We start from the raw sequence: 12,732 nt of genomic DNA on the forward strand, positions 1-12,732 counted from the left end.
AAAATGAATGATGTCTTTTGATTTTACTTATTTTGGCAATAAAAGTTAAATATCCCCATTGGCCAAACAATAAACATTTATATTGTCCAAACCCCCTTGTATCTGCATGAAATGGTTTGGTCCTGCCGGTCCTGCCTTAGCTTGCACTGTGTTCAGTTACAGACAGACAGACAGACAGGCGATGCGCCAGAAACACAGAGACCACAATGTTGCATACTAAAAGAAAATCTGCTTTTCAAAAAAGGAAAGAGAAAAAAGAGAGAGAGGGAAAACAAAAGAAAGGATGTCAATCTGTAACCCAGTTTTTCCCAAAGAAAGGTGAGTAGCCTTTAAGTCTGTGAGTGGTATTAACCTGTTGTCAATGGTGAAATAAGCTAGCTAACTGCAGGCTAGTGTTAGCCTATACATTTCATCAACATTTAATCAGTGCAGGGTAACGTTTAGATAATCATATTAAATCATTGTTCATGCCCCTTTTAGCAGACTTAACAACAGATGAGTCGGCTCCCAGTCTGCACCCCTGTCCCAGTGAAGGTGAGCAACATTGTGTTAATGACTTACCATCATTCCAGTTGCCTGTCTCTCTTGCTCTTTTTACCATAACAAAAAAGTAAATGAAATATTTATTAATGACAGAAATCAAACAAAAAAATATTTTCTCACATAATGAACATTATGACAAAAAAAAAAAAAGAAAAACCTCCTGTCTGTACTGGATGCAGTTAGAAACAATGAGTAGCTTACCTCAACCTGAATGTAAGTTACAGACAATATTTTAATCCAGTTTGATGCGTTCATTTAGACTGAATTTTGGCCATTAAATGACATCTATATATACAGACTTTATTATTCCCATCATTCCAAACCTCAAAACCTATTGATTTAGTGATCACTTGATCTGTTTTGTAGCACTATAATAACCCTGATGTGGAAATTCTGTTTTACACGTCAACTTTATTTTGCTGTTGGCATATATGTGCAGTTAAGTTAAAAAATCTGCTGTTTTCATTGTTTTGAGATGATGATGTTAATTTATTTTAATAAAAAAGGTAAAAAAAAATTTTTTATTTTTTTATCTGTCATTAATTTTACAATAAAAATACATTGAGACTGTAAAGGATTGCCTTAAGGACATTTTTATGGTGGCTTTTAATCTTGCATCAAATAGTGAACTGCATACTGTATGCAGACTTGCATTTACAAATCACAGCAGTAAATATTGTGCTAGTACTAGTATTGAACTACAAGAAGCAAGACAGTTGCAAGCCTTTGATTAGAGTTATGTAAAGCTTTTGATGGGACAGTTAGGTCCTAGAGATGTGGTACCAACAGCTGCGCAGAGGGGGCCCAATTTGATTTTTTTTTTGTCATGGGGCCCAAAATTCCTGGTGGCGCCCCTGACTCAGTATACTCACTTTTTTGTAGTGAGTATACTGTGATCCTGTGATATTCCTTTAAAATAATGTTCTAATAGATTTCATTATTATTATTATTATTATTATTTTAAAGCACATTTTACTGTGCAATTTCTTTCATAATTTCTTTGAGTTAGACCAAACTTTTATTTTAGTGGGTTGTAGACATTTGAGTTTCTGTGTGTTTTAATAAACTATTATTATTATTAGACTTACTTGAAGTATACTCTACTGTGCAATAGTAGGCTAATATATTTATGTTATAATTTCTTAAGTTATACCGAACTTTTATTTTGACAGGTTGTCGTAAATCTTTACAGTTTCTGTCTGTATATGATACGAATAAATGACGATCATTTTATCAAATGAAATGGTGAAATTCTCGTGAAGTGACTCTCATAGCAGCTCTGCGATGAAGTGCACATGTGTTGCCTACATCATGTCTCAATATAGTGAAACGCTGAAAACACCACGCAGACATCCCCAGTCTCCCGAAAGTTCCGGGAGTCTCCCGCATATTGATAGCGGCTCCCTGATGCCCGCAAATTAGTTAAAATCTACCGGAATCTAGAGCGAGCGAGCAAGAGCGCGAATGCGAGACAGAGACTGTGCTCCAAACCGTGTAGCGCACGCATGCCATGATGCCGGAGAGGGAGAGGGAGAGGGAGAGGGAGAGGGAGAGGGAGAGGGAGAGAGATAGATACTTTGTGTGTGCGTGATAAAGCAAATGTGAGATGGAGAGCATCCTGACTGGCAGTTAAATTGAAAAAATGTAATTCATTTTCGTGGAAAAGTTTTCTTTAATTTAATCAAGTTTTTGGAGTGTATAGTGGTGCAGGTATGACGTCAAAACCCCACACCCTGGTTCCCTCGAGATTCAGCAGCAGCAACGTCGAGGGAGTAAATGATGAGAGCATTTTGGGGGAACTTTTCCTTTAATGGTGTCCTATAAATCTGTGTATAATTTAAATGTATAATTACATTTTCCCACTGAGATCCACTTCTAATAGTATTCTTGCAACCAAAACATTCATAATTAGTTTTATGACTATATTTAGACTAGAACATCCTAATATTCAGCTAATTTCACCAGTTATGATGTCACAAAGTCACAGATTTCTTAATGACCAAATCTTTTTTTAACTTTTTGAACATGTTTGAAAAAAATTATAATCATAAATGGTATTTTAACTGCTATATATCATTATACCTTATATAGCATTATCCTTTCTCTGTTTAGGAACCCTGTACCTAACCCTGTGCTGTACATAAAGGGACGTGCCTTGGTTGAAGAGTCTCTCCTAGAAATATTGACGGAGAAGGTCTGTGAAGTGTATGATCTGACCATGGCTCTTGTTGTTCTGATGGCAATACACTTCATCTTCAACATTGAGTATGCCGATCGGTCTGCGCAGAGCTGCATGAAGTCGAACAAGCCTTGTGTCTTTGGTGCACTTCACCGCCTTCTTTCAGGGAGAGGACAAAATCGTTGAGGTTGGCGAAAACCACGGGTAAGTCGACATGTAGTCTTCCTCGTTATGTCTTTTCCACAACTGCCGAAGAATCATACCATATACTGTCAAACTCGTAACATGAAAGATTATATAAAAAAATCACAGACAACATATGTTCACATTCATGGCACAATTCAAACGGGACCAGAAAATAATTATTTTCTCCCATTCACTTGCATTGACTATTTTTCAACCTAGAGGTCCAGTCAGTGGGGTTTTACGGAAGGGGCGGGACTTACCAGCTCTATAGAAGCCCAAGAGGCTCACTCATTGGCTGTGCTGCGGCAACTGCACATCCAATGGCGCGGGCGCCTCAGACGTGTGCGCCAATGAGCTAGCATCACGCCATTACACGTCAGAGCCCGCCAAGGGGGCGCGGCCTCTCAGGGAACCGAACGAACGAACGAACAAATGAATGAACGAACGAGTCTATGCAGGGAACTGAGGTTACGATAGTAACCGAGTAGTTCCCTTTCGAACGGTCACTTCATATTGTGTAGCTATACGCAGTGGGGAGGCCATGCAAAACGCCGCACTATAAGTAACTGCCTACTGCTCAGGACCCCTCAACTCAGGATTTACACACAGTTCTACAGTATAAATTACTACACCTGCTGTTAATATTTACATAGGTCAGGTAGAACAATTGCCCATAGGTTGTTTTAAAAGTTAATTTGATGAGAATTTGATTAGACCAAAATAAACAAGCTTTATGCATTTTGTTTGTGATCTGTGTCTTGTATGACTATTGTGCATCTGACATAATACTATTATGGTAAATGTGATGTCCTAATTATAAAATATAAAAATCACAATTTTTTTCCACAAATTTCTAGAAATTACCACCACAAAATCAGTCATTTTGATCGCAAAAATCACACAGAAAAATCGTGAAATCCTGGAGGGACTGACTGATACCAAAAAAGTATTTGAGACCACAGAGGAAAAAAAGGTTTGTAATACACTGTGTGTGCACTTTGGTTGAGTGCTCATTCACTGAAGACTGTCTCTGAGAACTTGCAAGTACATTAGTTTAAAATTGCTCACATTTATAAATTGGCATGATATTAAATGATGTGCTTTAAAATCATGTGGATACTATGAAGCCATTTGTGAATTTTGAGAAAGAGATAGAGAGAGAGAAGACAATGTACTACTGAATCACACTGTTGGTGAAATTATGTCTTACAGAAATTATGCACTCTGAAAATGTATTTGAGTTTAACCTACATGATGCTATAGTGCATAAATGTTCAATACCATTGGTACTCATGGTACTGTAGTCTACAGTACTGTCTGTATTTTAGATGTAATTACTGATCTAGTATTGAACTATTGGTTATTAAAACATCCCTATGTCTATGCAATTAATTATTATCTTTATATTTTAGTCTATATATGATATTTTAGTAAAATGCAATTGCTTTTGTTTTATAATCTTTTTTTTTTTTTTTTTTACTTTTATGTTTCAGAAAACTGAAACCTGATTTAAGGTAAGATGTTACTTTTTTTGATCAAATATAGTCAATAGTGTACAATATAAGGAAACATTTGGGTAAAGTTGTGAATGTTTCACAGTATTATTCTTATGGCTGCAATTATCAACAACAAACGTCATTATTGATTAGTTGTCTGTGCAATCTGCGCACGGAAAACTATTGTCAAATTACAGCTCTGAATAATGCATTTCTATGTACAAAATGAATTTAAAAATAGCAGAGGAAACAGAGTGAGCTGCTTTTGTAAACATGCGTGATCCAAGTTGAACAAAACATGAGGAAAGTTTATTTCTAGCTTAACTAATGCATTAACATAAAGTTTTACATGGCTTCCTCTGTCAGGTGCTTATAAGCACCTCACAATTAAATCGGATTACGATTTAGAAGGCTGCAGTGATAAAATGATTCTCAATACATCTTTTTTTCCATAAAGATTTTCTTTTTTCACACTGTGTGACTACCTAGTACTTTTAAAGCAAAGTATTTGTAATGATCCATAATGATTTTACTTTCAATATATTTTATTAATTAAATGGAATTGATTTGCCAATAAATGTTGCGATAGAGTTTGTAATTTGCTTTGCTTTTTTGAGTTGGGTGAAAGCTTTTAAGGTTGTCCTGGTTTTCACGTGAGAGCTGTTTGAATCTATGTGTGGTTTATAACATTGTACGCCAAATTTGAATGCTTCGTTCTAATTGGATCTTGTTGGATGTTATTAATTCTGCAGTGAATTCAGATTCAAACACTTCTCTCTGGATCCCCCAGCACTGTGTAATAACAATCTCGCATGTTTGAGATGGGCCCATGAGTAAACCTGTTCTTAGTTCGAGCAAATGGCGCCGGTCAGATTTCTCGCTCAACCATTATGTGTCTTTGTTATGTGCATATCTGCATGTCACAGACTATCCAGGCGCCTTTGCGTTCAGTCAACATTATGTTATCAATTAACATTTAGAAAATCTATTTTTGATATTTGTGATTTGATGCAGAATTGTTGATGATCGCATTGTGATGCATCTAAGAATCATTTTTTTCCCCTCAACCCTAGTGCTTATGTGCCGCTGTTTAATGTGGATTATGCGTTTGCTTTGCATAAAACTGTAATTTTTCATTTTGTTTTGGCAGTTATTATACTGTTGAATAAACAGATGGAGCTCTTCATCTATTCTGAAAGGCATTGAAATACATGCATTACAATTAAACATTACAAGATGTAATGCTGTTATTATTGTAAAGATGAAAAATAAGACATTTCATTAATTGGAATGGCAAAAGTTTGTTTGAAGAAAAAGTCATACTTTTCACAGGATTTAAACTGTTAAAAAAAAGAAGTCATCTTATCATTAAATAAGTTTTCACAGAGAGTTACCACATAGTGACAGCATATATGAGATTATTGATGTATAAAACATTTAAAAGTCTTTATTTTATTAAGTGCTAGGTACATGCTTTTGTTTCAAACTTACAAGCTTATATAATCATATATAACATGGGCGAAACTTAAATTGCACTTTCTTATCAAAATACTGTACATTATTCTCGAAATATTATATACTGACTTCATAATGAGCTACTTGATAAATCACCTGAAGTCTTCCCATGAAGATGGTTGCTATAAAAAGCAAATAAACAAACTTGCTATTGTCAGTAATTTGATGGCAATTAATAATATTGAGACACAGACATTTTGACTTCAAATTTCCCTTGTAAAATGTAAATGCTGAAACCTATACTAGGAATTCGTTAGGAACCACAAATTCATTTTTGTAAAGAAAAAAGAATAAAAGACAACAGAAATCTGATGGATGTTTAAACTTTAACTTTGTTTAACTGGGGGGTGACAGTTAAAGGGTTATATAAATCAATTTAATTTATTTAAAGTAGGCTATGTATTACATTTAACATTATAAAATGATCATAAAACCGTCTTGTGCTATCAAATATATATATATTACGGTGGCCGAGAGAGCTCAACGCGCTGCAACTGAAGAAAACACATGCAAATAGAAAAAACACCCGCAAATTAAGAAAACATCTTCATCAGTTTCACAACATGTGTGCTCCAAATATGGTTGCCAACCGTTCCGTATCATACGGAATCGTCCCGTATTTGACACATACAAGTCTTGTTCCGTATTGAACTGATACGGAACGCACTTTGTTCCGTATTTTTTAGAATCAATTCAGTGCAAATCCATGACAGACACATATCAGACTATGAACGAAGACATTTGTAGGCTATGATAAGGAAAAAAAACCCGACGGTGCGGTAGATACTAATTTCTCCCGCTGTTTGTCTATGATCAGCGTAGTGTTTTTAACATCTTGGAACGTCATCAGAGAATGCCCTTTTAATTGGTCGTTTCAGTCATTGTGAGTCACGTATCGTAGCAACGATGACGACAAGTGACAACAGCGGGAAATGTAAAAATGACTCTTACCTCCGAGCAGCCGGCGAAAAAGAAGAGAGCACAAAAATATACAGGTGTTGTGTTGCTTGAATGCAGTATTTGAGTGCAATATTTTATATTTTCTTTATTAGCTGTTTTTTAATGTATTATTGTTTTGCACTGGAAAGAAAATTAACTATAATGGAAGTATAATTATATAAAGATATTTGCACTACACTTCCTTAAAATGTTGTCTAATTAAATAAAAAATATTATTTTTTGCACTGGAAAGAACATTCGAGAAGTCTAATTCTAGTGCATAAGTTCGCACAAGGCTACAGAAAACTTGTGTTTATTTTTCTTCAAATGCAGTCTAAGGCCCCGTCCACACTACTGCGTTTTCGTTTGAAAACGGAGAACTTTTGCTACGTTTGCACCTCCCGTCCACACTAAAACGGCAAAAACGGAGACCCAAAACGGAGAAGTTTAGAAACGCTGCCGACCCGTTTTTCGTTTTGAATCTCCGGAGGGCGTTTTAGTGTGGACGGGTCAAAACGGAGGACTTTAGAAACGATGACGTAATAGAGGCTCACACTCGGCACTATGATTGGGTGTCATCAGTCATGGCGTAGTAGGCTATATCTTTTCTAGCAGCTGTTGTGCAAGTAAATTCTGCATTTTACAATGCTAACTGCCTACATGCGCCGGAGGCAAGCTATTATTCGAGCGATCTGTGACAATTAATTCCCGGTAAAATAGTGACAATGTGACAATTCCCGTGTGCAACTAAAATAGTTTACGTTTGACAATACCCGGTATCGACCGTGTAGCCTACATGGAGCGTCGGTTTTGGGTTAACCCGGGAAGAACCAGCGCATGGTGGGATAATTTTATCAATGAAGTTGTGTTTACACCGGCTCGCGCATGCCCAGTGTTGGTGAATGGTCACGTGATCCGCGTTTTCAGTCGTTTTAATGTAGACGGAGATCAATTCTAATACGCAGCTAAAACGCTGGTGTGGACGGAGATCGTATTCGTTTTAATTCTCCGTTTCTAAACGAAAACGCAGTAGTGTGGACGGGGCCTAAGCCGATGAGTTTTGAATTATATATTTTGTATTTGTTTTTGTTTTTGTGTTCTTGTTTTTGTATTATTTTTTAAAAAAATATTCCGTGGGGGCATGTCATTAACCCTACTCTCTTAAAAGGGCAGACGGCAGAGCCCTTGAAGTGGGCACTTTGGAGGGAGCGGGGCACTTGTGTGCCATTATGTTGATGAAGGGAGCAACGAAAGACAACGTAATTTCCTCTTTATTTTCACCTGGGATGTTCCCATGACAACGCAGCTCGTATCCATCAGCTGAATAGCTGTTCTTACCAGAAATATAGTATTATTGCTGTTAACATAACTGTTGCAAATAAATATACATTTTATACAACAAAGTTTTTAAAATATGCGTTATATCTGTGTGTTAGTGTCTCAACTTTAAAACTTGCCGTCTCATATTTGGACCCTAGCTGCATTCTAACATTTCTTATGAAACTTATTTTAACATAACATGACAAAATGTGTACAATGTAACTGATGTATAGATTAATGTCTTTCCCTCGTGTTCTTTTTCTCTATCTTTTATTTATTTATTAATTTATTTTAGTCTTCAGCTCATTGTTCTTTTTAGTATTCTTATGACATTGAACATATTGTAAATACATTTTGTATATTGTATACAAAGTTGTATGTCATAAACGTGTCATCTCTGTATATTTTGCAAAAAAATTAAATAATAATAAAAGTAGACAGCTGTAAGCATAGATATTAATATATATGTCTATGGCTGTAAGCACCATAGATATCATATATAAAGGCTAGATGTCTCGTGCGCATGAAAAATATGAAAAATTATAACATGCATGTTCAAGCATTCGGAATTATAGCCATGTTAATAACGTTTGTAAGAAACCAAACCGTTTGTAAATCCGTCAAGATTTCAGCGAGATAAGAGGATTTGTGTGCGTGCTGATCATTCACCTTAATGCACAGAGCACTGTCACAAGATGGCCGAACGATTATGCCGGAAGTGACTGCGCCATAATGCATCTAATGTAAGCACCATAGATATCATATATAAACGCTAGATGTCTTATGGCGCAGTCACTTCCGGCATCACCGTTCGGCCATCTTACGGCAGTGCTCTGTGCATTAAGGTGAATGATCAGCACGTACACAAATCCTCATATCTCGATGAAATCTCGACGGATTTACAAACGGTTTGGTTTCTTACAAACGTTATTAACATGGCTATAATTCCGAATGCTTGAACATGCATGTTATAATTTTTCATATGTATGCACTGCAGTGTCGTAACTACATCTCTGACGTTTATAACAAACCAAACCGTTTGAAAATCGGTAGAAAATTGAGCAAGTTATGGTTATTTTAAAGTACATGCACCATTAAACGAGTGAGCGAGCACCCTGTCGCAAGATGGCCGCCGTGTGCGGACGTCGACCTCCATTGGCCAACAGCGCGTACGAGGTATCTAGTGTTTATATATATATCTATGGTAAGCACGTCCCAGCCGGGTCTGTCACTTATTGGGTTCCCCGGAAACATTTCCGTTGTGTTCTGTTCTATTTGCAGAGCGTTTCTGTATTTGTTTGTGTTGTGAACTTTTGCAGCGCGTTTCTGTATTTGGTTGTGTTGTGAGTATTTGGAGCACACATGTGTTGTGAAACTGATGAAGATGTTTTCTTTAATTTGCATGTGTTTTCTTCAGTTGCAGCGCGTTGAGCTCTCTCGGCCACCGTAATATATATATTTGGTATCACAAGATGGTTTTATGATCATTTTATAATGTTAAATGTAATACATACTTTAAAGGAGGTCGCACACCTGACGAGAAGCGCAGCGCCACGTTTTTAAAATTTGAACACATTATTCTCTATGAGTGTACACACACACCGGCGGCGTCTGCCCGCGGCGCCGGGTACGGCTCAGGACCTTGTTCAAAATCCTGCCGCGCCACAGTGCGCCATTTACATAGTTTTATAGTAAATTTACATTTATTCGTCTCAAATCGTCGTTAATGTATAGATTGACTTCACCCTATGCAGCAATATACATTTAGTTTTACATTCATTTACAGAAATCAGGTGCGTGGATGAAAAGTGCTGATGTTATCGGATTTTCAGGTGATATTCTCTCTTCATTCAGTTAACGGACGCTCTGAGGTAAAGTCAGAGCCGCCTTAACGCAATGTTAGGCCCCGGTGCTGAGAGGTTTTGTAGGCGCCCCATCCCCTCGATTTATAGTCTCATTTTAAAAAAGTTTAATATGTAGGTAATCTACATCACAGTTGAGAAATTTTAACTTTATGCAAATGAGAAGCGATTTTCGCTAGCGACATCCAATAGGAAAGAAGCCTTTCAGTGGAGCTCAGCTCCTGTCACCGTCTCGAGTGCAGTGCAGGCAAGACAGAATAGTTCAAGGGCGATTTCACTGTTTATATGATTTGACTGTAACTAACCACAAACATGGATATAATAAAACGATGCATGGAAAAGAAAAAGAGTTTAATTCATATATTTATAGTTCAAGTGTTGTAGTTTTATGATTCAAGTTTAGCACTGCTGCAGTTCATTTTACAGTTTCCCCTGCATTATGTTGACTATTAGGGACAAGAAAATTGATTATTTGTCAAATTCGGATGACGTTTTAGTAATTTATGACAATATGAGTGAGTTTAATTTGTAGATTGATTGATCGTTAATCTAGTACAAATGATTTAATCCACTGAACACTGCTGTGTGGTAATATAGAAACACTCTCCCAACAGCATACTGTTTCTTTTGAGCCTAATTCCTAGTCAAATTAAAATAATATAGTTGTATCACTTGTGATGGTGTTTTGTATAGATGTGGCCAGACGAGCGGTCTACCAATAACATTAGAGCGACAGCACTACGAACGCCCACAGGCGACTTCACAGTATGAGACTAGCGACATACAGCGTCAAAATCGCTGGCTGTGTGAACGGGGCTTATGGGGCCACGTGGGTCACTCAATCAGCAGACAAAATGCAAGATGGCAGAAAAGTTTTGCTGCCGGAATTGAAATCGGAGATATGTACCCTAACCCTAACCCTAACCCTAACCCTTGAGCCAAAGATCAGAGTGATATAAGACACTTGAGTCTAGGACAAACCGTCTAGGACAGGGATAGGCAACTCCGGTCCTGGAGGGCCACTGTCCTGCAGAGTTTAGCTCCAACCCTAATTAAACACACCTGAACAAGGCAATCAATGTTTTCAGGATTACTAGATAGATACAGGCAGGTGAGTTTTTATCAGGGCTGAAGCTAAACTCTGCAGGACAGTGGCCCTCCAGGACCGGAGTTGCCTATCCCTGGTCTAGGAGTTATGGGCAATTTCATACTTTTGCTTGCTGTAGCGCCACCTATTGGCCAATCGGGGTCATACTTTGATAGGTTCTCCCCAAATTGAGGACTACCATCTGGCCAACTTTCAAGTGTCCAGGCCTTACGGTTTGGTCTGCACGATGCGTTTTAGGGGAAAATAATAATAATAAAAATCAGTACAATTACAATAGGGTTTCAGCACTTCGTGCTTGAACCCCTAATTAAAGCTGCAAGCAGAATTTATCGGGGTTCAAGCATTTAAGGCCTTTAAGCACATAAGCATTCAAATGCAGTAAGTTTTATTGATAGTTATTAATCTAGGGAGTCCAGAGAATTGTACTGCACTGGTTTGGTTCCGATCGGGCGAAAAACCAGGGACTAGTTCGCAAAAGTAGGTTTTGGACAAAATTCGACATAGCAGAAATTTTTCTGTGGTCTGTGGTCCATCGTGGCCTCGGTTCTGTGTGGCTTAGTAGCCTTGTCTTAAAGGTTTCGTCTTTGTGTGGCATTAGCGGCCGTTGTGGCTCCTAAGCGGTCTCGTCTCTGTGGTCTCCCATGGCCGTGTGGCCTACTGTGGCCTTGTCCTATATGCGGCCATCATGGCCTTGTGGTCCTTCGCGGCCTTGGTTTTATGTGGTCCAATGGCCGAGTGGCCTATCGTGGCCTGTCTTGTGTGTGGCCCATCGCGGTCTCGTGGCCATCGTGGCCCTGCTTATATGTGGTCTATCATGGCCGTGTGGCCATTGTGGCTTGTCTGTGTGTGCCCATTGATGTATGTTGGTCCATTGCGGCCTTGCTTATTTGTGGTCTATCACGGCCTCGTGGTCAAGCATGACTTTGTGTTTATGTGGTCTATCATGACCTGGCGCCTCAACGGCTTTTATGTGCGGCTCATCGTGGTCAAGCGGCCTCGTCTCTATGTGGTCATCACGACCTTGCGCTATGGCTTCTATGTGTGGTCCATAGGACCTTGTCTCTATGTTTTTTTTTTTTGCTTTTATCACGCTTATTTTTAACTTACTTTTCTCTCTCGTTTCAGGAACTGCAGGATGCACGACTGGTTGGGTTTGTTTTCTTACAGTTCTTTGGGGGTGGGCTCCGTCCCGGTGGAATTATTCCTCCACTTATCTTCAGGGGGTCGGCTGCGCCCGTGCCTTCGTCTTCAGGCAGGATATACAGCTTCTGCTACCCTCGCATTGCGCGCTAAGGATGGGGTCTACGCCAAAGAACTTTATAAATGTATGCTTGCTGGGTTGTTAATAAATATACGCTTGTTATATCAATTTATCTCCCGAGTCTTTCTGGTAGAACTGCCAGAAACTAAAAATTGTGTCAAAATTCCCGCCTTGGAGAATATTCACGTAAACACCGTCGGTCATGTCTCAAATGAATGTAAATCCAACTTTTCACTGCACACAATATACTTTCAGACTGTATGAATTCGCCACCTAGTGGCAGGCGCAAATGATCTTTCATTATGACCATTCGCACTAGCATG

The 12,732-nt window shown here is 38.3% G+C and overlaps 1 long non-coding RNA gene across 1 annotated transcript; it reads left to right on the forward strand.

Annotated features, from left to right (window-relative positions):
• Positions 1-177: 177 nt before the first annotated feature.
• On the forward strand, positions 178-12,515 carry LOC311304329. The gene is made up of 5 exons (XR_014629909.1): positions 178-318; positions 481-534; positions 2,656-2,926; positions 4,402-4,422; positions 12,274-12,515. It is a non-coding gene; the product is annotated as an uncharacterized lncRNA (long non-coding RNA).
• Positions 12,516-12,732: the final 217 nt, after the last annotated feature.

Source organism: Rutilus rutilus (genome assembly GCF_951802725.1).
Source record: "Rutilus rutilus genome assembly, chromosome: 14".
Taxonomy (NCBI): Eukaryota; Metazoa; Chordata; class Actinopteri; order Cypriniformes; family Leuciscidae; genus Rutilus; species Rutilus rutilus.